Source organism: Symphalangus syndactylus, chromosome 15 (assembly GCF_028878055.3).
Source record: "Symphalangus syndactylus isolate Jambi chromosome 15, NHGRI_mSymSyn1-v2.1_pri, whole genome shotgun sequence".
NCBI lineage: Eukaryota > Metazoa > Chordata > Mammalia > Primates > Hylobatidae > Symphalangus > Symphalangus syndactylus.
In genome coordinates, this window is record NC_072437.2 from 81,061,802 (window position 1) to 81,086,291 (window position 24,490).

The 24,490-nt window shown below is 38.5% G+C and overlaps 1 protein-coding gene across 9 annotated transcripts in view; it reads right to left on the reverse strand.

The window, feature by feature from the left end:
• The window catches only part of ENOX1 (ecto-NOX disulfide-thiol exchanger 1), a 597,973-nt gene that overhangs the window by 461,626 nt on the left and 111,857 nt on the right, over positions 1 to 24,490 (reverse strand). For 4 of the 9 annotated variants that reach the window (XM_055244863.2, XM_055244859.2, XM_055244861.2 and 1 more), the window contains exon 2: positions 9,569 to 9,634. The gene's annotated coding sequence lies outside the window, so the exon portion shown is untranslated. Of the gene's footprint in view, positions 1 to 9,531; positions 9,635 to 24,490 lie in introns of all 9 variants that reach the window. The other 5 variants (XM_055244860.2, XM_063619114.1, XM_063619110.1 and 2 more) reach the window with 2 other exon arrangements.

Genomic DNA, 24,490 nt, shown 5'->3' on the forward strand with positions numbered 1-24,490 from the left:
TTTGTCCAGCAAAGAAGAAAGCTAAAACTATTAATGTTTTTAAAGATAACTTTAACTTTTATAGAATATGAAATGGTGGTGAAATGACTTGTTTTTTTTAAAAAATCACTACTTGTGTAGTATCTCACTGACAATGACTAAAAAGAATTTGAAGACAGAATCATTAAAATATTGATCAAGAATTGTGTTCAGCCATCTCAGGCATACAGGAAACATAAAAAGTTATGTTTATGAAAGCAAGCTCAGGTTTTTCACTGAAAAAATCTGAAAACATTTTATTTGAAGTTTTATATCTACTTAATATTCTGCAAATGAATGTCTCCAGCTTCCTACATTATTTAGTATCAGTTTCTATGCATGCCATACTAAAGACAAAAATTTATATGCACTGATTTAAATAACATGTTTCTCTTACTACTTCTTAGTTTTTCAATTTCAGGTACTATTGATTGACCTCCCAATGAGGAAGATGAGGGCTAGGTTCTTTATCACACACGCGCATGCCTCATGTTCCCATCCTCTCAGAATAATTCTGGTTGTGTTAAATATCCATATTTACATCCTTAGAAAGAATCATATAGTGTTCTCTGATTATATCTCATTTTCTGCCTTTTTGTCTGCCTTGGAATTAATCATTGTTATATTTAATTTGCGTTAGTTTCCTATGTACTTATCATGATGCTATCCCCAAAGCCTCCCCAAGATCTGTAAATCTCCTTTCAGCACAAACACATTAGATGTTTAATCAATTTTACCATCTTGAAGAACTCTCTCCTGAACCCCTCTACCTACTGCAATTTAGATCAGTTGATCACCAGTCCAGTGCACAGCTGTTGAGATCTCTTTTACCATCACCTGTGAATTCTTTTCACCTTGCTCTTGTGTTGGTCCTATCTCTGGGATACCAGGTCTTTCTTTTTATCAGTTTACCACGTCATTTATTGGACCACATTCTAGTGTTGTAAAGTTTCATGATCATCTATTGTTATTCCCTTTTAATCAGGAAACTTCTGTTTTTGAGAAATTTTGTTGAATTTTTCCTTTGATGGTTTTCTGTCCTCCATTTTTTATGTTCTCTGAATCTGGTATACTATTTTTGGATGTAAGAACCAATCCTCTAAGCTTCTTATTTTTTCTATGTTATTTTCTGTTCTTTCTCTTTTTACTACACTTTCTGGAAAATGTCCTTAATTTCACCTCCTAACCCTTATAAATTCTGTTGTGTTTCATGGTTATAATATCATGCCTTATCTGTCTGGAGATACTGATGATTTCTTTTTTCAGATTTATTCTTCTGGCCAGGCACTGTGGCTCACACCTGTAATCCCAGCATTTTGGGGGGCAGAGGCAGGTGGATCATTTGAGGCCAGGAGTTCAAGACCAGCCTGGCCAGCATGGTGAAACCCCATCTCTACTAAAAATATAAAAATTAGCCAGGTGGTAGTGGCACGTGCCTGTAATCCCAGCTACTAGGGAGGCTGAGGTGGGAGAATCGCTTGAGCCTGGGAGGCAGAGGTTGTGGTGAGCCGAGATCACGCCACTGTACTCCAGCCTGGACGACAGAGTGAACCCCTGTCTAAAAAAAAAATTATTCTTCCTATTAAGGTTGTTTCCTCCAAGTTGCGTTTTTTGTTTGCATACTTTAGTTTTTTTCTCTCATGATATCAGACATTTCCTTAAATGTCTCACGATCCTTGGCTGTCTGCGATATTTAAGGGCTGAGCACTAGAAGGTCCACAGAAAGGTTGGGAGTGTGGTTGTTGATATAGGATTTATTTTAGAATTGTTCTGGCTAGGCCCTTCCTTGAGGGAATCCCTGGTATCAGTATCCTTGAGTTCTATTTTTAAGTTAGGTTCTATTTTTAGGTGCCAGGGATGTTTCCTGGAGTTTCCTGTAGGAAAGGTATCCTTAGCTGCCTGTAGGCTAAGGAGCAGAGAACAGAAGGTATTGTCATTCTTGGGATTTGGTAAATCAGTATAATCCACAATCTACCAGATTTCAGGACCATATTATACCACTTTTAACCTTTCAATCCAGAAACCTTCTGTTTTACCAACTCTATAGAAAACATAATCTTCACCCCTCTGTTGGAGTGGAGGAGCAGTTTCCTCCTTGTATAAAGTTAGGAAGCAGATCTGAACTTTCAACCAATACTTCTCAACTGTATCTTCGCTCTCCCTTCCAGGGGTTCTTGTTCCTGAGTTTTTGCAGGGTTCAGCAGTATAATTTGGGTTACCTTTTTCCTTTCTCCTCTGCTAGATTAAAACTTCACTTTCTCAGGTCTGCTAAGTAAGTTAGCACTCATCCATCTATATCCCAAGTCCCAAAGTGCTGTAACTGTTGCCCTATTTCTTTGCTCTCATCAGTGTGTGCCTTTTAAAATAAAAATCCCTTAAACATCATTTTAGTGAAGTTTCAAGAAGGGTCAGGAACTAACACATGTATTTATCCTTAATCTGAAAACAATCAGTCAGTCTTTATCCTTTTGCATTGACATTGAAATGGGGATTACTCTTTTTTGTTCCCCCAAAAACATTAAGCCAAGGCCCAACGTTCAGGAGGAACAGGAAATAGAGAAAATAGCAATTTTTGGATTTAGATGAAACTAAATTTAATAATCGCATGATCTTATAAACTAGTATATCATTGCCCTAACAATGTATTGGACATTGTGGGAAATAAAAATATGTCTCTATTTCAAAACAGTCTCTAAAAATTCTGAAAAAGATGAACAATTAAAGAGGTCCTTATATTGATAATTAACCTAAAAGAGAGTATTCAGAGAGAAAAATCACCAGGCAAGGAAGAATGGTAAAAGGCAAACTCAGTGGAGGAAAAAGGATCTTAAACTCCATTTTGAAAAATAAGTGTTACAGACATTTCTTCTGCAGAGTTTGCATAATGTGTATTAGGTATAAAGTGATCAATTGATTGGGGAATACAATTTATTTTATGCAGACTAGGGCTCCTGGCATAAGGAAAAAAAAAAGCTCTTCTGCTTACAACACAGCTGCTTTAAGGTCTTTATTCTCCATTTCTCACAATAGTGGATCATTAAGATGTTGAAACAATTTTTTAAAATACCAGCTTAGTTCACTACCATCTTATAAAAAGAGATATAATAAAATGCATTTTTCGTGACATTCAGGTTTTAAAGTTATACTTTTACAGAGATAGAAAATACCATTATTATTTAAATAACTTCAGGTAAAACGACTTTGTTTATTGTGCCCCTGCAACTCTCAAGTCTCCAACACTATTTATGCCACTGAAATAATTGTCTTTATAGCACAGCTTTTGATAATGTGCAGTTTTAAGGACTATATTGCCTGGAGCAGAACTGACTTTAATTGGATGGATATAGATATGAGAGGAAGAACTTGATGCAGAATACTGTGCGCATTGCAAAATGGGATGACAGAATGAAGAGACAAATCTGTCTTCCCCATGGGGTCTGGGTAGGAGGCTGGTGGAAGTTAAGTATGGACGGGTGTCTGGACAAGTCTGAACACAGATGCTTTCAAAGCCAAGTAGTGGGGAATTAACTCTAAAGTACAATGAGCCCACAATTTTGTAGACAACAAAGAGACATTGATGTTTTCTGAATAGAGAGTAATGTTGTTAAAATGATATTTCAAAAAATGTAATCTGCCAATACTGTATAGGGCAGGAAGTCTGGTCACAGAAAACAGTTAAGACACTAAATAATACAGAGATCCAAAGTCATGTGAAGCTGGCCTGGACTCCTTGGCAGTAAAAATGTGAGAGAACGCACTTCAGAGCAAGAATCAATAAAAATGAGGAATCTACATTTACAGTACTATACATATAGGCAGCCCAGTAAAAGAAACGGGACTGAATTAGGACTGATAAAAGGACTTACACTGAAGTAGTTTTTAAACTAAATCCATGATATCATTTGGTTTTCAATTCAAGAAACATTTACCAAGTATCTACTATATGCAAGGCATACAGTCTTTTCTCATCATTTGTCTCATTATCTTAGAAGCCAAATGTAAAAAATTCCAGTTAATTAATTTCACAGACTGACTGATGTTCTTCCGTAAGAACAACAGATTGATTTTTTTTTATAGACAGCAATACTAATTCTTCCATCATGTCCTTCTCTTTCTGTGCACATAGTCCTATTGACTCTGGGGCCAACTCAATACAAAAGCAGAAGAAAGGCATTAAGAGAACAAGGTCCATTAGGCCCAATATTGCCTCAATTACTTTAATTCCATTATTCCTGTTCATATTACTTCTTTAATCAATAACTCTTTTCAGTTTTTCATGTTTACCCTTTTCAAAATCACAAGTAATAGGATTACAGTTTTTTGAGCTCAGTGGCAACAGAGTTTCATAAATATATTTCTGAATTTATGACTGTCTCCAGATCTGCAACTGAGAAGTCTTAAATTGAATCAAGTTTTCCAGAGGCCATTTTATTTAATAAGGCAGAGCATCTTCATGCAATATAGGTGCTTTTCCCTGTTATTCCATATGTCACTCACTGTCAAAGACAATCACACATGCTGAATGGCTTCCTAAGTATCTTCTTCCCATGTCTAAATCTTTGGGCAGTTTAACTGATTTTCAAACTGCATCTCTTTTCTGTACATATTTCTGCCTTTTGTTTAATGTAATCCTTCTACCTTCACTGACAATTATTCTTCCCCCTAAGAGTTTCATCTGGACATTATGTTAACTACTACCCCTTCCAGATGACAATTAATCAATCCCTCAGTTCTACCTCTGTAGCAGCCTTTCAAATTAAAGGAACTCTGTTTTCCTCTACTGTTTTAACAAACATTCATGCAATGTCTACTATTAACACATGCAAGAAGCTGCACTTCCAGCATAAATAGGATACAAGATAGGTATACGGCCCTTTCCTTCAACATGTGGATAGTCTAAGAATGTTATAAAAATAACTTGTGACATATAAGAAGCATGCAAAAATTGCAATATGCAGCGTCTATTCAAAGTTCTGGAATTCACAAGGGGTAAAATCATTCATGAGTAGAGAAGTTTTCATAAAGGATATGAATTTCAGTGAGGTCTTACAGGAGGGAAGGATTTTGAAAATGGAATCTAAGAGAGCAAAGTAACCAATTCTGTGTGAAAAGCAAAGCAGGCAAATCTAGTGGAGTAAATGACTCAATGCAGTAAATTAAAGAGAGCTTGACTTCCCTTTGGAAGCAGTGAGACCAGGACAAGGGTCATAAAGAAAGAGTTTGGCAGGATATAAGCACTCTTTCACACAGCCTTTCTCCCTGCAAGGAGCAGGATGAACTGAAGACATACAAAAGAAGGCTCAACAATGTGTCAAAGGATCTTCAAGATTTGATTTCTGCCATCCTATAGAGTCTCATCTAGCCCTATAGCCCTCTTCACACTTTATGCTCCAGCAATACCTAAACAGCATAGAATACACAAACATGCCCTGCCCCCTCATACCTCTCTGCTAATCTCCCCTCTTTCATTTAGAATATTCTCTCTCTACCACTCATCTCCTACCAATTTCCATTCAAATACAATCTTCTCTATAAAGTACTTCCTAATTGTCCTAAGCCAATTTAGTTGCTCTGTTTCCTATATAAAAGGTATACTTAGTTTTATAGCTCCATCATAGTCATGCAAAAATCATTGCTATCTCCCACATAAATTACAATATACTTGATACTATGCCCAGAACAATTTTTGGCATACATCAAAAGGGTACTACATGAATGAATGAATGAACGAATGAACAAACAAAACAGAGTGGTCATATGAACAAGCAAGAAAAAGGTAAGAAATGCTTGGAAAGGACAATCGTAGATTTTAAAAAAGGAAAGTAAAAATATGAAAGAATTACAGAAATTTGACAGAGCTTAGTGGTAACTAAATGTAGATGAAAGAGAATTCCAAGCTTCTGAGCTCCCTACCAAAAGCCACTGCTCTTCTTGATCATTTTTATATTACCAGCTCATAAGCACTTAACATAAACTCATGATTTAAATGAAACAAAGAAGGAACCATCAGAGGGAGAGGCAGAAGATCCTAGAGAAAGCAAACATTAAGATTCCTATTTTAACTGATTTGTGTACAAAAATTTTCTGAAAAATGTTGATAGACTCTTGAAGTATAATTTGTTTAATTAATATACTTTCCATAATATAATAATTACATTCTAATGTCAGATATCTAAGAAAAACTTACCATATTAATTATTAACTAAAAAGACATAAGAATCATTTTTCTCATTTGCCCCTTTTTAAAATCAGAGTTTAACAAGTTAGCAAATTATTATCAAGTCCATGAGAATCTTATAGCTGAGTTTTCAGAAATGTAAAATTAGTGAAATTAGAGAATGCAAAATGGAGTAAAGACAAAGCAACAACAATAAAACTCGTTTTCCACGTTCAAGGCACCTGAGGTTTTATTTCTGGGTTATTTTCTCTTTAATAATAGAGAAGTATTAGGTACACATAAGATAAGCTAATTATTAAAATAAGACTTATTGGGATGTTATAATTGTTGTAGCACACATTGTAGAGTACTTCACTGGCTATTTTGGGACAGCTGAATTACTAGAATATAATTGCTCACCAGGCCCTATCTGCAGCCAGCAAGGGCTGGCCCACCATCACTCTGTTTGATCATTGTATAACCAAAACAAATTAACTGTTTCAATTTTAATGAAACCCTATAGACATGCTCACAAGCCACACCAGGAGAGTTCACATGAAAAGTTACGGGAGACCTCTAATCAAGGGTAGTAAGCTCTCGCATAAAACGGAAAAGAAAAGTAAGCAATGGAGACACAGGATGAAGTTATACATCTGTACCTGGCATTTGGTGGAACTGTGCCTGCATGCATCACACATGCCATAAATATTTGCTGTTTGATTTACCAATTTTCTTAGGACTAATGTCAGAAAAATGCTAAAATGAATTTTTACTTTCATTTTCATTTTCTACTGCCTGTCATCGTCTTATAAATCCACTGCTGTCTAAGCCAATGCTATCAGTTGGCCATGAGACAGCCTGCAGCCCCACCCCCAGGAACACAAAAGCTCCTGTGGGGCTGGAAAAGCTTGAAAGTAAATGATTCCACCTTCCTGGAGGCCTGGGCCTGATCCACACAGTCAGTCTCTAGACACTGGCCTGCCTGCTTACAGCAGCTCCACACAGCACTAATCCAGGGGCTTAAGTGAATTTGCAGGGCTCCTAAAGATGCCTATCTCACTCCTAGGAGGAGATCTGCCCCTGGACTTTCACTCATCTCAGCAGGAGGCTCCCTTTTGCTATTAAAAAGGTAATCCTTTCCTGGAAGTAACAGTAGACATGGCTAGAAAGCTCTACCCCAAGAGGAAATAAAGAGTTTCCCAAATAAGCATCTCCAAAGAACAGACCATTTAAGTGCTACCTTGAGACCAGTATCCTAATAATTTATCAACACCCAAATCTGAACACTCAAAAGATAACTTGTAATAATGTTGAGCTAAGGAAGCATAAAGAAGGAAGAAGACGTGATTAGGGCAGATCTATTTCAGGATAGCATTTAGAGATTAAAGCCAGAGAAGAGAACGTTAAATTTAATAAGTGCGAAGCGATGCAGCTGGAAAGAAAGAATAGCCTGGCTAAGTATGATTTAAATGGTATTGAATTAGCTGGAAAGATATCTTGATATGCTGATAGAGGCAGCATGTAAATTGGCAGTTCAACCTGCGATGCCAACAGAGACAGCAGTACCGGCTCACACAAAGGGCTATATTTTATAAAAACCCCATCTGCTACTACTTTTAAAGGAAAACTCTTATCTCATTTATGAGGTTGTTTAGCTTGGACTATAACTGAAGGCAAGAGCTCCCTGAGGACAAATGCCAGCATAATACCTGCCCACCTCTGGTCACTGCACTTTGCTTTGTCAAATTAAATTTGGCCACGGCCTCTATGGTCCTTGCCATTCACTAATTCAACAAATATTAAGCAGCAGGCACCATGCTAGATGCTTTAGGGGTATCTAGAGGAATTCACTTCAGGCATGCCTTGAATATATTACAGGATTGTTTCCAGACCATTACAATAAAGCAAGTCACACAAACTTTTTGGTTTGCCAGTGCATATAAAGTTATGTTTACACTATACTATACTAATTGTGCAACAGCATTATATCTAAAAAATGAACATACCTTAATTTAGAAATCCTTTATTGCTAAAACAATGTTGATACGGGCACAGAGTGTGAGCATGTGCTGTTGGAAAAATGGTGCTGATAGACTTGCTTGATGTAGGGTTGCCACAAACCTTCAATTTGTAAAAAAAAACATAGTATCTGCAAAGCTCAATAAAACCAAGTAAATAAAATGAGGTACACCTGTACCCCTATAGTGCTAACGGCTCAATTGTTTACCCCAAAAAGATGCTGTAATCTAAATCTCTCATACATATGAATGTGACATTTTTAGAAATAGAGTCCTTGCAGAAGATCGAGTTAAGCTAAGGTCATTAGGGTGAGCCCTAATCCAATATGACTGGTGTCCTTACAAAAAGGAAACCTGGACATAGACACAGACACACATGTAGGGAAGACAGTGTAAAGACACAGGGAGAATGCCATCTATAAGTCAAGGAATACCTGAGGCTGCCAGAAGGTAGAAGAAAGGCCTGGGACAGATTCTCCCTCACGGCCTAGAAGGAACCAACCCTGCTGACACCCGAACTTTGGACTTCTAGAATCCAAAACTGTGAACGAATAAATTTCTATTGTGTAGGCCAGCCAGTTTGTGGTGCTGTGTTAAGGCAGTCAGATGAGACTAATACAGACTGGGTCACAAAAGAAGCAAGTGCAATAACAAAATTGCCATGGTCATCAGAACTCCTAATGTGGGTCTATCTATGGAAGCTTTGGCTCAGTTAATGGGTCCAGGTTTGGTCACTGGACAATAGATCACCATCATCCACATCAGTTCTATAAAGGGCATCAAACAAAAAGATGGGTCATATCCTAAGGAGAGACTAACCCAATGCGGACTGTTTAATCCTCTAAAATGATGAGTAGAAAGAAACAGAAGCAATAAAGGTTAATGGAAAATGAATCTCAGTGACCTGTTTGGGCAAATCAAAGTTGTGAGACATGCACTTATTTCTAAAGAAAATGCAAAGGAAATTTATAAGGATAACTTTAGATAAGGGGACAGAGATAAGACTTTAATTAGAAGTCTTCAATATTCATGTATTTACATAAGTGTTGAAAAGATAAAGGCTTCATGCTAAGGTGATGAAGATGAAAAATGGTAGTACCTTTATGTAAACTCTGTAGAAGTTGGAAAGAGATTTCAAGGGACCAGTCCTATTTCCTTGCTGGCTGTTTACAGAGGCCCTGTTGTAGGTACTTTGTAAATGCTCCCCAAATGCATGTTTGTTCACTGCGATCTTCTGCCACAGGCCCTCTGAACCCCGGATATAATTAAGACACACATTAGAGAATGATGCCAGAGGTATAATTAAACTACATCCCTTCCCATATGATGACAACCAACCTGCTTGTTATTTGTGGTGCACATACCATCCCTTTACCTGAGCATGGTGAGCTCTCTCTCCTCCACATATTATAAATATGACATCATGCTGGCAGCAAAGGACCTGTAAAATAAAGGCCATCTTGTTAGAAAAAACTTCAGACATCAATTTCAGAGCGCTGACTGAACATATATATGTAAGCAGATGCAAGGTTTCGCCTGCGAAGTTCGAGCTGAACATTGCCCTTTCCATTTCTGGCCACTGCAATTGAATGCCCTTGGAGAAGGTCTCCGCATGGTGCTAACTTGATAACAATCAATAAATGTGAAGGTCTCATCATAAACAAAGCCTCCGAACTGTCAATCTTTCAAAGAGTATCTCTGCTTTAAAAGTAGTCTTTGTTGCTAAAGTAGCTACACTAAAGCCAGTGCTAGGGCCAGGGCCTCCCAAATCTAAGAAAGCCTAAATAAATAAAGCAATGTGTTAATTAACGGCAGTACAATCTAAAATGTCATTCAAAAGCAGTTTTAGGGGTTGACTGTTATCACACGTACTGTTTTTAAGTATGAGAAATTCTTGCAAGTTTCCAAATTGAAATAAGAGTTACATACTTATAAGCTTTCTCTCAGGAAATGTTGTTCTGCAAACTATAAAGTGCACCTAGATATTTTCATAGGATAAATCCCAACTTTATTTTCTAGAAAGTATTTTAAAGCCTTGTTACTCAGAGTGTGGTCCATGGGCAGCAAAATCAGCCTCACCAGTGAGCTTGAAGTGCTGAGTCTGAGAACCCACCCGAGACCTACTACAACAGAATCTGCATTTTAACAAGATCCTCAGATAATCCCTATGCACATTAAAGTCTGAGAAGCATGGTTTTAAAGTGCCTTATGCATCAGGCCTGTGAGTCCTAGAATCATAAGAAATAGGTTGCCCCAAACTTCAAGACTGTCCTCTGGTATCTAAAACTTAATGGAGTCACAATTCCTCTATTATAGTTGCATGAATCTGGAAACAAATATTCTACTAAACTCTCCAGAAACACCTCACATCTGGCTAAATCTCTTTTCTTTCCAGAACATGTAGACTAATTGTAAACAGATATCTAAAAGCATAGCCAAATTTAGAAGTATTTAACGCTCTAAAGACCAGCATCTGTAGACATCAAAGATAGACATTATTTGTTCCATAACTACGTGCTCAGTAATAACTAATATTGTGTGAAGAGCCCCAAAGTGGAAGGATAAAAATTACCACATGGCATGACAGATCTAACAGGGAAAGGTCAGCACAAGAAGCCAGGGGCAGGGGAAGGTACTGGTACACACTTAGAAAGTACCTGACCCAGGTGGGAAATACTGGGAAGGTTTCCTGAGCTGAGTCTTGAAAAAGGATGAGAAAAGATCTTTCAAGAAGCAGTCCACCTACAGGTATAGTGAGTGTGGCCTTAGGTCAGGGCAGGTCACTAGACCAGCAAGGAGTCAACTACCTTATTTCAAAAAAATAACAAAATGTGATTTTATCGAGTTTTTTCAGCTTCTTTAATATTTGTATGCATGAGCTACAAATGTGACATCCCTTAGGAACATGTCTCTTCCCTTTCAACTCTCCTACAAGACAAGGAGGAATGGCAAACATCAAATACAAGATGCACTACTCAGAAGTCGGCTGCAAACTGCAAGGGGGCAGGAATAGCAGAACTGTACCTCACATTTGCTATTTGATCACACAGAGTGTCAATGAAACTGCAACCAGCAATACGGGGACCATAAAGAGAATCACATTAAAGTTAATACAAAAGTCAGGAAAATGTCTTCCGCAAGGGACACTGGCTATTTGGCAGATGCCATGCTGGGAGTAATTGAAGGCTCTCAGTGTGACCAAAGTATGCACTCCCCTCTCTGAGCCCCTCTCTTCTTCCTGAATTTAAACAGTTCTTATCCCATCTCCTTCCCCCTCACTTATTCTTGCGATTTCTCTGACTCATTTTCCTTCTCCCTCACTACCTCCAAGTGCCCTCCTATCTCTAATTCAACTCCCTTCTTTTCCCTTTCAATCTACCCATTTTTTTCACCCCTTCCTTTTGTGAGAAGAGCGAGCTAAGGGAGAGAAGGAAGGACAACCAAACATCTTTTATCCCTTTTTTCTTTGCTCCTTTCCCTTTTCTTCACTAACATCCCCACATTTTTATTTCCCTCTTCTATCCTCTCTTTTCTTTCCTGAAATCAAACCCCTGTTATCAGTATATAACCTGTCTTCCCAAGCATAGAGCTTAGAAATGATAGGAAAATTCTCGACTCCTAGACTGTTCCATTATAATTCTTGGGAGTTCTCGGATTCTCCTAACCCAATGCCAGGTCAATGATTGAGAGAAAAAAGAAAAACTTTCAAAACCTAGCATTTTCTTAGCATTTCCTAAAATGTAGAACAATTCTGGAGTATTCAGCTGCTGTACTGAAAGGGGATAAAGATGTAAAACATACTAGACAAAAGGTTTCATTCTACCCCTGGTTCTCCCTAAGTGTATTTCCTCCAATCCACCATGAAACCAACCCTTTTGTTATGCTTATTCCTCTTTGTGCATACCCGCAAAACCCTCCTGGAATGACTGAAACATGCTTCATTACCAGTAAGAGCCAGATAAATGACAAGGCAGGAATTAACAGAGTGCTTCTTTACAATGACACAGAGTAGCACACAAAGAGCCTCATTTAATGCCCCATCAAGAAGCCTTACAAGTTACAGCTTAATAAATATATGAAGATTATCGTAATATAGAAAACATCTGGTACCACTTCCCACATGAAATGCACTTATGGAGAACTCTACAGAGTAGGCTGTAATATGGCAATCTTGCATATAGTCTTTGAACTGCAGAAAAGCAATTTGGCTTCCTTTAGGTATTTCACTCTTTACTTTCAACATATGAACTATCAACGAAACTTTGTAGGCAAATCTGATTTCCCAATCTTTTTATCCCAGCCCCTAGATACCATATATGCCCCTGAAATATAGTACATATTCCCAAAATATTTGCTGAATGAATGAGTTAACTAGTCAAACAATCACTGGCCAATCAACATAAGCCTTAAGACACAACTGAATTAAGTATTTGGAGGAAAATAGGGCTGGGAGCGGTGGCTCATGCCTGTAATCCCAGCACTTTGGGAGGCTGAGGCAGGTGGATCACTCGAGGTCAGGAGTTCGAGATCAACCTAGCCAACATGGTGAAACCCCACTTCCACTAAAAATACAAAAATTAAGTGGCATGCATGTAATCCCAGCTACTCGGGAGGCTGAGGCAGGAGAATCGCTTGAGCCCAGGAAGTGGAGGTTGCAGTGAGCCAATATCGTGACACTGCACTCCAGCCTGGGCAACAGAGTGAGAGTCCATCTCAAACAACAAAACAACAACAACAACAAAACACCAGTATTTGAAGGAAAATATCACACAATAATGCGTTTTGAAAATTTCCCCTAGATTTTTGGCATTGATATCTGATATGATCTGGCTCTGTGTCCCCACCCAAATCTCATCTCATATTGTAATCCCCACATGTTGAGGGAGGGAAGTGACTGGATTAAGGGGGTGGTTTCCCCCATACTGTTCTCATGATAGTAAGATTTTATGAGATCTGATGGTTTTACAAGGCAGTTTTCCCTGCTCTTGCATGCTCTCTCTCTCGCCTGCTGCCAGGTAAGATATGTCTGCTTCCCCTTCCACCAGGATTCTAAGTTTCCTAAGGCTTCCCCAGCCATGCAGAACTGTCAGTCAATTAAACCTCCTTTGTTTATAAATTAGCCAGTCTCAGTTAGTATCTTTATAGCAGTGTGAGAACGGACTAACACATCATCTAATCGTAAGGTCAATATACGGTCTTGGATGTAACTCAACTCTCAGAACTAGAATGAAAAGAGGTGCTGCTTTGGGCAGAGACACTGAGCAGTCAGATGTGTCAACATTCTAACAGCAAATGAATAAATGGAAAACTCTAGAAAGCAAACAAAAGTTATCAAAAACTACAGCAGCCTAGAATAGATTAGTCAATCCCTCTATTTGTTCCCATGATACTCTCTATAAACACCCCATTATTACTGAAGGTCTCATTACACCATTACATTTCTTCAAAGGTTTCTGAGTCACCCTTGGAAGTGAGGACCTGATCACAGCCCACTACGATTTCCTAGGCAAGCCAAAAAGAAACCTCCAGAATAGATCTGCTCTACAGATCAGGAAAGGGACTGGAATCCTATTTTGAGGAAGGGGAAGAGGAGACATGACAAGTTGAGCTGTGTCTGGATAGAGCTCAAGGATCCCTATCTCTCTGGATTCACCTCTGAATTCAGGGACTAGGCTAGCAGTTCTCTAAGAGAGAGATGGCAAGTCACTCCATTTCAATCAAACAAGAGTTTAGTGGAAAAGCCCAGTAGTGGAAATTTGTTATATCTTGCTCTAAATCTCTTAATTTAAAAAACACGTGTTATTAAATATCATCAATAGTGTTTCAGATATTGGAATCTACTTTGTATTCAAAAACTATGAGAGGTGCTTTTTACCATTCATACCATTGACATCATTGGACTGAGATCATCACCCCTTCAGAAAAGAACTCTTTAGAAACCTACCCAATCTATCATAGAGAGAGCAAGCTTCCTGTTAACCTTCAACTCCATTGCCCCCTCAGACTTGAGCCAGTTTTAACAAACGCCCTGCACTTACATCTGAAAAGGATTTGACCCTTTGAAGAAAAAAAATGTAGACATTTCTAGGATATATGTATTTTAGTGTAACTCTAACCCAAAGTAAAGTATTTTGTAAAAACTTTAGTAAGTATTTACTAAAGTAAATTTACTAAAGTAAAGCAAAGCCTTGGTAAATTTATCCTACTTTATTACCACTAGATAATATTCCCTTTAACCAATCCTATTTCTCCACAACTATCCACTTTTTCATCACCTAGCATAAAAATAAACAAGTTTAACCATTTCTTCAGGTCTTTATGTCCATACAAAGGCTTCTTTGTCATGTACAATTTATATGAAATAAATTTGTATGCTTTTCTCTTGTTAATGTTTTTTTTAAGAGGGGCATCAGCCACGAACTTAGGATGAATGAGGAAAAGATATTTTCTCCTTCTACACCATTTTAAAACAATCCCTAGATACCGCTCATATTATATCTGCATATCGTGAGACCGAGATTTGTTACCATTCAACAAACAGGGGTTCTAATAATAAGGAATTAGAGAAAAGGTAAAATATTCTAACCTTTTCCTCTTAAGTTTCACTTTGAGATTTCCAATATAAATTTCCTAGTTATATAAAAACCACCGCTCTATGATTTCAGTGCTGTAAGTCTGATTTCATCCTTATTTCATTTCCAGAAAGAAAAAAATAGTTGCATTTGCCATCTGAATTCACTACCTACAGTTCTACAGCTATGTTTTTGTACTGGGGCATTGAAGGACAGCAAAAAGTAGGGACAAAAAAGTCTCTTACTTCCCAAAGCCATCTGAGTGCCTTCTCAGCCTGCAAATCACATGCCATTCCTTTTCTAGATCAATTCTTTGTTAGTTTCACCAGTACATCAGCATCTTCAATTTCTTCTATTTTCATCTCAATAAGCAATGGCTTACAGAAAAGATAAACCTATTTTTTTAAAAAAGCAGTTTTTAAAAACCTGCTTCCTTCCATATTTGTTTGCATTTGTGTATATACATACATATACATGTTCGATTCTCATATGATTTCCAAATTAGAACTCAAGTTCAAATGATCAAATCATGCTTACAAAACAAGATCTATAAAATTAAAACAGATTGAGGACCCCTTACCACCACTTCTACCACATCTCTGACACATACGACCCACCCAGAGGATCCACTTTTCAGTCCCTAGGTGCAGCCAAGCCCTCCACTAAACAAAGCTCTTCCTGACAGGGACTGGGTGAATGCCTCTATAAGAGATCACTGCATATTTTCATAGTTTACAAGAATAAAGCAATTACAGCTTCAGTCGTTCATGAATAAAGCCTCTTTAACATTTTAATGAGAACATTAACTCAGCTTCACTTGGTTTGGCTCTCTAGAAAGTCTGTTAGCCTAAGAGAAAGTTTCTTTAAAAACCAGTAATGAAATTGAGGCCTCTCTGTGCCCCACAGGGCATAACTGGGCTACAAACACTGGCTGGACTATTTCTCTCCTGAAGTAGCCTATATTCTTTGATAAGACTACAGTTTGGTAAATGAAAGAAGGCATCTGAAGAAATACCTTTCTCTCTGCAGTATTTGTGTGCTTGTGTGTGCTCACTCATTTTATATCTGACTTGTCTCCTAATTTGCTTTTTATGTTATACACAGCTTTGAGTACAATGTGTGACTCAATAAATGTTAAATCATACTTTTCTGCAATTTTCCCTTAATCATTTTCTACTGCCTCTCTTCTCTCTTGCAGCGTGACTGATTCCCACCAAGGCTACCAAACTGCCATTCGCCTGGAGACCCATTAAATTCAGCAGAAAACCAGCAGAGCTTCAGAAGCCAAAGGTGAACAAGAAATAATTCCCAGACTCAGTGACTTAACCTGAATTTCTGCCTCTTCTCTGGACCAAACCAGGAGCAGAGTGAATGAAAGAGTTTGTCACCTTAAGAGTAAAGCTAAAACGAACGAATGTCCAAGACACACATGCATTTGACTCTTCAAACGTCTGCTGAGTATGCATTATGCAGCAGGAATTGTTCCAGGTACTGGGAGTACAAGCCAGGAACAAGACAAGACTCTCACTCCCACAGAGCTAAAGTTCTAATGGGAAAGACAGGTGATAAACCAAAAAGAGAATGTCAGAGTACAATAGGCCAGCGCTATGAAGAAAATACAACAGGGTGATGAGAGGCTAGATAAATAAGGTGAAAATTTAAAGCCAAACAGAGCAAAAGGCTACAGCAAAATTCTCAAGGTCATAAAAAGACATGGAATAACCTTAAAAGCATATTACTAAGTGAAAGAAGTCAGTCTGAAAAGGCTGCATACTATACCATTCCAACTACATGACATTGAGGGAAAACTCAAACTACAGAGACAACGAAAATATCCGCGGCTGCCAGGGGTCATGGGGGAGGGAGGGGAGGGAGGAATAGGCAGAGGGCAGAAGATTTTAAGGCCAGTGAAACTATTCTGTATGATACTACGAGTGGATACATGTCATTATATGTTTATCCAAACCCATAGAATGTACAACACCAGGAACAAACCCTAATGCAAATGATGAACTTTGGATGACAATGATGTGTCATCACAGGTTCACGGATTGTAACTGCAGCACTCTGGTGGGGGATGCTGCTAATACAGGAAGCTATGCATGTGGGTTGTGGGGAGCTATATGGGAAATCTCTGTACATTCCACTAAATTTTACTGCCAACCTAAAACTGCCCCTCAAAATAAAGTCTTTAAAATCCTTAAAGTATAAAAGAATGTGGTGAGCTGAAGAACTGAAAAGCCCAGCTTGGCTAAAGCACAGTGAACAAGATAACCAGCAGAGTGGCTAGAGTAAGCCTGGCAGGTCATGGTTAGAAGCTTGAATTTCATTCTAAAAGCACCATGAAGCCACTGAATAGCTTCAAGCAGGGCTTGTCATTATGTGTTCTACATTTTTGAAAGGTCACTCTGATTGCTGTATGGAAAATGGATCACAGAGAGGCAATCAACAGAGGCTGATGATGGTAGTCTAGTCTACAGTAGTAGCGACAGAGCAGTAGAAGTAGATGGATTTGAAAGAGGAGCTGACAGGATTGGTGACGGACAGATTGGATGTAGGTGATAAAGGAGAAAGAGGAATCAAAGATGATTTCTGAATGATAGGAGAGACCATGCACTGAGATGGGGAAAACCCTAGCTACAAAGACCACACAAGGTGCCATGTGTCATCGTACAGATCTCTGGAAGCAGTGGGAATGTTCGGTCCTCCAAGGGAAATCAAGTTCAGCTTGCTTGATCTCTGCCTCAGCATGAATAGCAAATGTGTGTGGGTACACATATATACACACATATATGCATATATACATGGATATATGTAAACATATATGTTTTAATACTGTTTTGGAAATTCAAAGCAAGTTTTTTTTTTTTTTTTTGAGACGGAGTCTCGCTCTGTTGCCCAGGCTGGAGTGCAGTAGCGCAATCTCGGCTCACTGCAAGCTCCGCCTCACGGGTTCACGCCATTCTCCTGCCTCAGCCTCTCCGAGTAGCTGGGACTACAGGCGCCCGCCACTACGCCCGGCTAATTTTTTTGTATTTTTAGTAGAGATGGGGTTTCACCGTGGTCTCGATCTCCTGACCTCGTGATCCGCCCGCCTCGGCCTCCCAAAGTGCTGGGATTACAAGCGTGAGCCACCGCGCCCGGCCGCAAGTTTTAAATCATGTCAGCAATCTTTCGAAGAACAGACAGGCAGGGTTGTTATTGTTGTCCCAATTAACATGCAAGGAAGCTGATGGCAAATGAGGTGAAAGGTCTTCTGAATGTCGCACAGCAAGCAGTCAGCAGCGCTGAAAGGAGCGGCCCGGCTTCCTTTCAGGAGTCCCTGCCATACGTCACACCCTCTGCCTATCATCTGGAGCATGTGGGGCACCCTGCAAGCACTGTGAGAGAACATTCTCGGATGAAGTAAGGGTGGGGGTGCTGCTCCCTCGCCCGTGCCATTTTCTTTTTGCTCATCCCATTACAGGTGCTATTTTAATAATCCATAAAATGTGGCTGATAAAACCAAAAGATTGTTAACACCAAAGCAAACTTTACAGAGAGCAAATCAAATATTAAGGTATATCGTGGCATAGATTTTTAGACAGACATTTAAATTATGAACCACAAGGCGTCTACTGCACAAGCTCTCCAAATCCTTCTGAGGGCTGCACAGGTGAAGATTCCTCATGAATGGAAGAAACACTCATGCCCAGGAATCACAGGCCTATCAGTAGCCTCATCTGGAATTCTTCATCTAGTCTTTAGGTTTCTCAAAGAACATCAAAAGCACTGCACACATTTTAGGAAAAGAGACAAAAACACTAGAACCAAAGAGTTCACAGGTCTGGTCTTTGTAACATTATTTAAAGGAATACAATTTATCTAGATAAAATTACCACTAAAATAAGTCAGATCATATTTAAAGACACATGCTGGGGCAGGACTGGGAAGCCTGGACACATTGTTTAGTCTGTATACTACCTGTACAAGTTTTAAAAAAACACTTTCGTTTTTCATCTACCAGGCTTTCCCTCAGAGCTGTGAGGACTCCCACCTCAAATTTAGAAGTCTGAAAGAGAAACAGTGAAGGGGTATCCGCCTCTATGTTTGTCCCTGTGAGTCATACATTTTCTGTTCCTACTAAACGTGGGTTGGTTGTTTTCTATTTGATTTGCAGACTTCCTCTCTGCTGCTTTTCTCTAATGATATTTTTCCAAAGGACCCCTACCTTGCAAGCAGTCCCACTAAGGAACAACAGGCAATTATGCACGATCGCAGTGATCACAGTTACTGGGGCCTGAAATAACTGGACTGAGAACACCCACAGAAAGGGGTTCAGGGAAAAGAAGTTTGAGATAGCTGGTCCGGTGCACCCTGACCTCCAGTCTACAGATTTAGAAAATCACTTGTCAGGGCTAAAATCATGGTGGTCATATGTATTGCCTTCTTATGAAGATGGAGTCATTTCCATCTATTACTGGTTGTCTTGCCAACACTTTCACAAAGGTACAGGGTAATATGCTTTCAGCACACGCAAAGTAGAGTTGAAACTTGCCCTGCTGTTAAACACTCAGGTGGGTCACCCTCTGAAACTGCCCACCAAGTCTCCCACCAAGACCCTCCATCAAGGCCTTATCTCCCTGTCCAATCTGCCCTAAAGAAGCCTTTTTACTTCTGGACACATCACTTTCCCATTTTCTCATATCATTAAAATTTTCTTTCCTTTCTGGGAGTGTAGTCAGTGAGATTGGCAGAGAATACAGGAAAGGCAGATGGCAAGCATGAAGGCAAACTGGGAGTAATTTGGAGGGGCCTGGGTTCAGAGAGCCTGCTCCCAGGAAAATCCCGAGTCAGTCAGCCATGGAGATAGACTGCCGGTGGGAGGCGGGGAGAGCAAAGAGCACATGAGTGGGAGTGGCCAAAAGGAAGCAATGGGTCAGGAACAAGCAAAGATTCAAGATGAGGGCTTTTGGTGCCACTATGAGACATCATACAGGTGGCTCTGAGGCTGGAAGCAGAAGGCTGTAGGGTGCCAATGCCATCTAAACTGGAAAGGGCAAGAAACTGAGCCCTCAAAAATAAGACAAATACTGACAATCTTCTCCCTTCATACTCAAAACAACCTCTCTCTAGAGTGCTCTTTCTCTTCTTTCCTTCAAATCTTGAGCCCAATGTTTCGCACTTGATACCTTGAGGTGCCAATTATCATAGTGATGATTCTATAAAGTGCAAAATTTCACACTATAACTTTCTTTGCAAAGCAGTTCTTTACATCTATGGTATCTTTTAGTTCTCACAATGTTGTGACATAAGCATTATTAAATGCACACATCCAGACTCAAAAGAGATTTAGAATCACGCACAATGCTACACACGTGAAAGAATCTGTATCCAAATCCAGGTCTTCTGACTTGCGACCCTGTGCTTTCTAGAATATACTATTAGTCTATTTCTTTTTTGTTATTTTTATTTATTTTTAGGTTTCACATTATTTTAAATTGACAAACAATAATTGCATATTTTATGTTAGTCTGTCTCTTTCTCTAATTCTCTATTCTCTACATTTCACTAATTTAGACTTCACTAATTCAGAATTGGTGAGGCAATAAAACATCAATCATTTGATACCCTATTTATTTGGAAATCTGGGAGGTGCTATACAAATGTCCATACAATATATCCAGGAGGCTGAATGGGGAAGCTACCATCCTGAAAGTGGAGAAAAAAAAAAAACCTTGCCTTCTTTTAGTCACCAGGGCCAACATCAGCAACTTAACATGAGTATGAAATTTTTAAAATGTATTTGCTAACTACAAATGACTTAATTTTGAATTCATGTCTAGTTAATATTCTATAAAACTCAAAAAAAATCCCCCAAATATAAAAAATATGATCTTAAAGTAATGGTACTTAGTCTATAGGCTAATTTTTAAAAACTATCACATTCTTAAGATTTCTGTCACATGTCTTTATCATGTAACACAGTATCCTGTAGTTCAATTTTTCTGTGAATTCAGATCTGCCTGTCCTTGTAGAGTCTTGCATAAAGTTGGTTTTCAAATATTTGTTGACTAGATGATGGATGCATACATGAATGAATGCATGTGTCTGTAAAGTTACACTCCATGTCAGCTGGAGAGTTAAATGCCACTTCCATCAGGCACAACAGACCAGTCCTGGACTTCAGAATTCCATAGATACAGATTCCAATCTAGCTGTTTGTCAGCTACGTCATCTTAAGCAAGTTACCTCACGTCTGGATTCCAAGTTTCCTCATCAGCAAAATGGTAACAACACTGAGTAGCACACAGGACTGCTGTGAGAATAAAGTGAAGTCACACACTCGATACACTGCCTAGGTTGCAGCCATTAATATAGCTTATTTATCCTCTCTCCTCTCTCTGTCTCACATTTAGCATGACCCCTTTCCTAAGACCAACCTTGATAATGGTGTTTCAGTATATAAAACCCTGTTGTAAAGTTAATGGCCAAACATCAAGTTTATTTACAATGACTCAATTTCCCCTCTACTAACATTAAACCTATTTATTCATGGTCTAGAGATAGGTTGTTATGCATAGCAGGTGTTCAATAAATTTTGATAACTTTAGAAAAAAAAATTTCCAGGGAATTGAAGCTCACCCTTTTAGGCACTAATACTCTCTTCATTTGAAAGCTTTCAAAAATATCCTATACCCTCATCCACTATGCGAAGCAGCAGGCTGAAAGAACTCTAACCTCTTCTTGACTCAGTTATCAACATGAACTTAGACTTCACACCATAATGAAAAATAATAATTCCTTGAGGGTTTTAAGTCAGTAGATCTGCTCGTACCAAATGTCCCCAGATTTCTATGCCGTGATCATTTCTTCCATTTCTTCCTGTGATCAGCAGCATTAGGCACTGGGGAATGAACAAGATCAAGTCCCTGTCATCTTTGAAGGGTTTACCAGGAACAATTCCCAGCTATTTCTTATCTGTGGCCTCAAGACACACACATACATTTTGGTAAAAGCTTCAAGGAGGGACCCTAGTCAAAGGAGGACTGCTCCATTCCTCATGTTTTGCACATAATACCTACTCAACAAATATCTACGAAGTGAACTGAGTAAACAGTATGTAACTTTTGTAATTACTATTTGGAGATAAGTTTCTGTTTGGAGATGTTTTTCTAACCCATGGCTAGGGCCTTTACTCATTTGTGGCTATATTTCTTCATCTTTAAGATAAGACAATTGGGTTAAATTATCCCTAAGATCCTTTCAACACTTACATTCTATGATCTAATACTCCAAAGCTCCAGATGATAGAACTGCTGGAAATATGACCACTGGATAAGTGAGGTATTAGAGGACATAATGAATAAACAATGCATCCTTTGCCTTCAAATGCAAAATCCCATCAAAAAGATATTATCTGCATATCATGGAAACAAATGCCCAAAAGATTAGCTTTCTTACTTCTTTCTCTCACCTGAATACCATATACAAGAGTAGACATATTGACCTTGGAGTGTAAACATACTGACCTTTTTATTTTTCTTGTGTCAAATGTTCATAATAAAAGAAAAACCTAGTATATCTCAAAAGAAGTCAACTGCATTCAGGCAAATACAACCCTAAAGGGGTTTTCCTCATAACTAAATGCAGTAATGCAATGCTTCACTACCTTTTGTTCATTGTTATTTCCTCAAATGCCACTTGGTTCATATACTAATTTATTCACATATTTGTTTAGTGTTCCAGTTTTACTCTTTATACAGAAATGAAACCCAACTTTCTTAAAGTATGGTTTAACTGTATTAAAACTAAAACTTCTAAATTAAAAGAAGTTTCATAAGTGTACACAGAAAAGAAGTAGATGCTTTCAAATAACAAGTCAAATATTTTTCAACAAGTACCTTGAGAAGGCATTCTGAGAACAGCTTTGCCCCTAGAGGCCCAGGGCAAGAGAAGCCATGGACAACTCTCTATTCCAGATAGGATGGTGTTCCGTCAGTTCAATTCAAAGTATACCTTCCTCAAGCACTATACCAATTCTAAAGGGGATAAAAAATGAAAAAACACATCATCTCTGTCTTGGAGAAGATGCAGCAAGACTGAGTGCCTAGAGTAATGACACTGGAAAATGATGTCCCAGGATCAAATCCCAACTTCACGATAATTAACTGTAAAACTTCGGCAAATTATTTAACCTCTCTGATTCAGTGTCCTTATCTGCATAATGGTGATGATAACAGTACCTACCTCACTGAGTTGTTATGAGGATTAAATACAGAATTACTCCTAAAGCATTAAGAACAATTCCCAGCACACAGCAAGTACTCAAGGTTAGTATCATCACTGTGAACATACAACCCATGAACTTTTTTTTTCTAAGTAAAACTGAAGCTATAACAGATGTCAGGAAATGAAAAGACAAAAACAATCTGGAAAATTATTTTTCCAACCTTCATCATTATTCTTGTGTCTTCCTGATGAATCCTAACTACATCTATTCCTCAGAGAGATATACAGATAGCAGAGAATGGAGGTGTGAAGAAAGAAAAAACAGAGAAACATGAAAGGAGAGAAAGAGAGAGAGAGAAAGAGAGATCAAACAGGAGGTGCATTTCTGTATTATCCAAAGCCATTAGAAAGGCAGACATTGAACTAAAGTTGGAGAGAAGGCCACACTTGCTGCAGCCCTGCCCTGCCCCTTTCCCTTCTCCTCCCAGAAACTCCTTCCTCAAGCATTGAGCTACCATACTTTCGTCCTAACCATTTCTGTGCTTTTCTTTCCCATTTATACTTTTGTTTTATAGAATATGAGGAGAGACTTTATATGTTTTATAGAATGGAAAAGGCTTCAGAAGTCACCACCTAACACAATCCTCTCAATTTATACATGAGAAAAACTAAGGGCCTGTAAGACAAAGACATTTGTCCTGGGTTGTATAGCTCTATAATGGCACAAACAAAATCAAAACTGGACTCCCTAAGTCCATGCCATTTCCCTTAGTACAACAAAATGTATACATTTACCCAAATGCAATATGGCTAGCCCTTATCCCATATGGCAGATATTTAAATTTTTCTCTTGGGAAGAAAATCTTGAGAATTTTTTTTAAGTGAGTTAACAAGAATCTTACTGTTTTTAATTTAATAAATGTGTTTTATTACTGACTTTATTGCTTGCTAAGCCTGAAATTAGATTTCTCTATGTTTGGGCAGGTCTTGTCTAACCAATAACAGGACAACCAGACTGCAATTAAACAGATATTCCCACTTGGGCCGTAATGCATAAACACACACACACACACACACACACACAATCAAGAGGCACTTAAAGTTTCAGCACATTCTTGTTGTCACTTTTCTGGCCTGTGTTTAGGAGAAGGAGATATTAAACATTATAAGGCTCTTCTAATATACAGATTTCAAATCATTTATCTTCCAAAGGAGGAAGAAGTTTCTTGTCATTTCTCCATATGCTATTTCTAACCCCACTGCCTGCCCACTGTACTCAGTAAGTTTTCATATCTGGGCTCAGAATGTCCTCAGTATGCTTTGCCCAGATCAGTTCTACAGCCTCCTAAATGTTCACTGCTCCTTACTCCCAGCCTTCAACTCCATAATGAACGACTGAGGCTCTGAAACCAGAGCCTTATAATAACATATTTTTTAAATGGAGCCAATAAGTATACTTTTCTGTTGTTGTTATATCTCAGATCTTTAAGTATAAGGATCTGGATAAAGCAAAC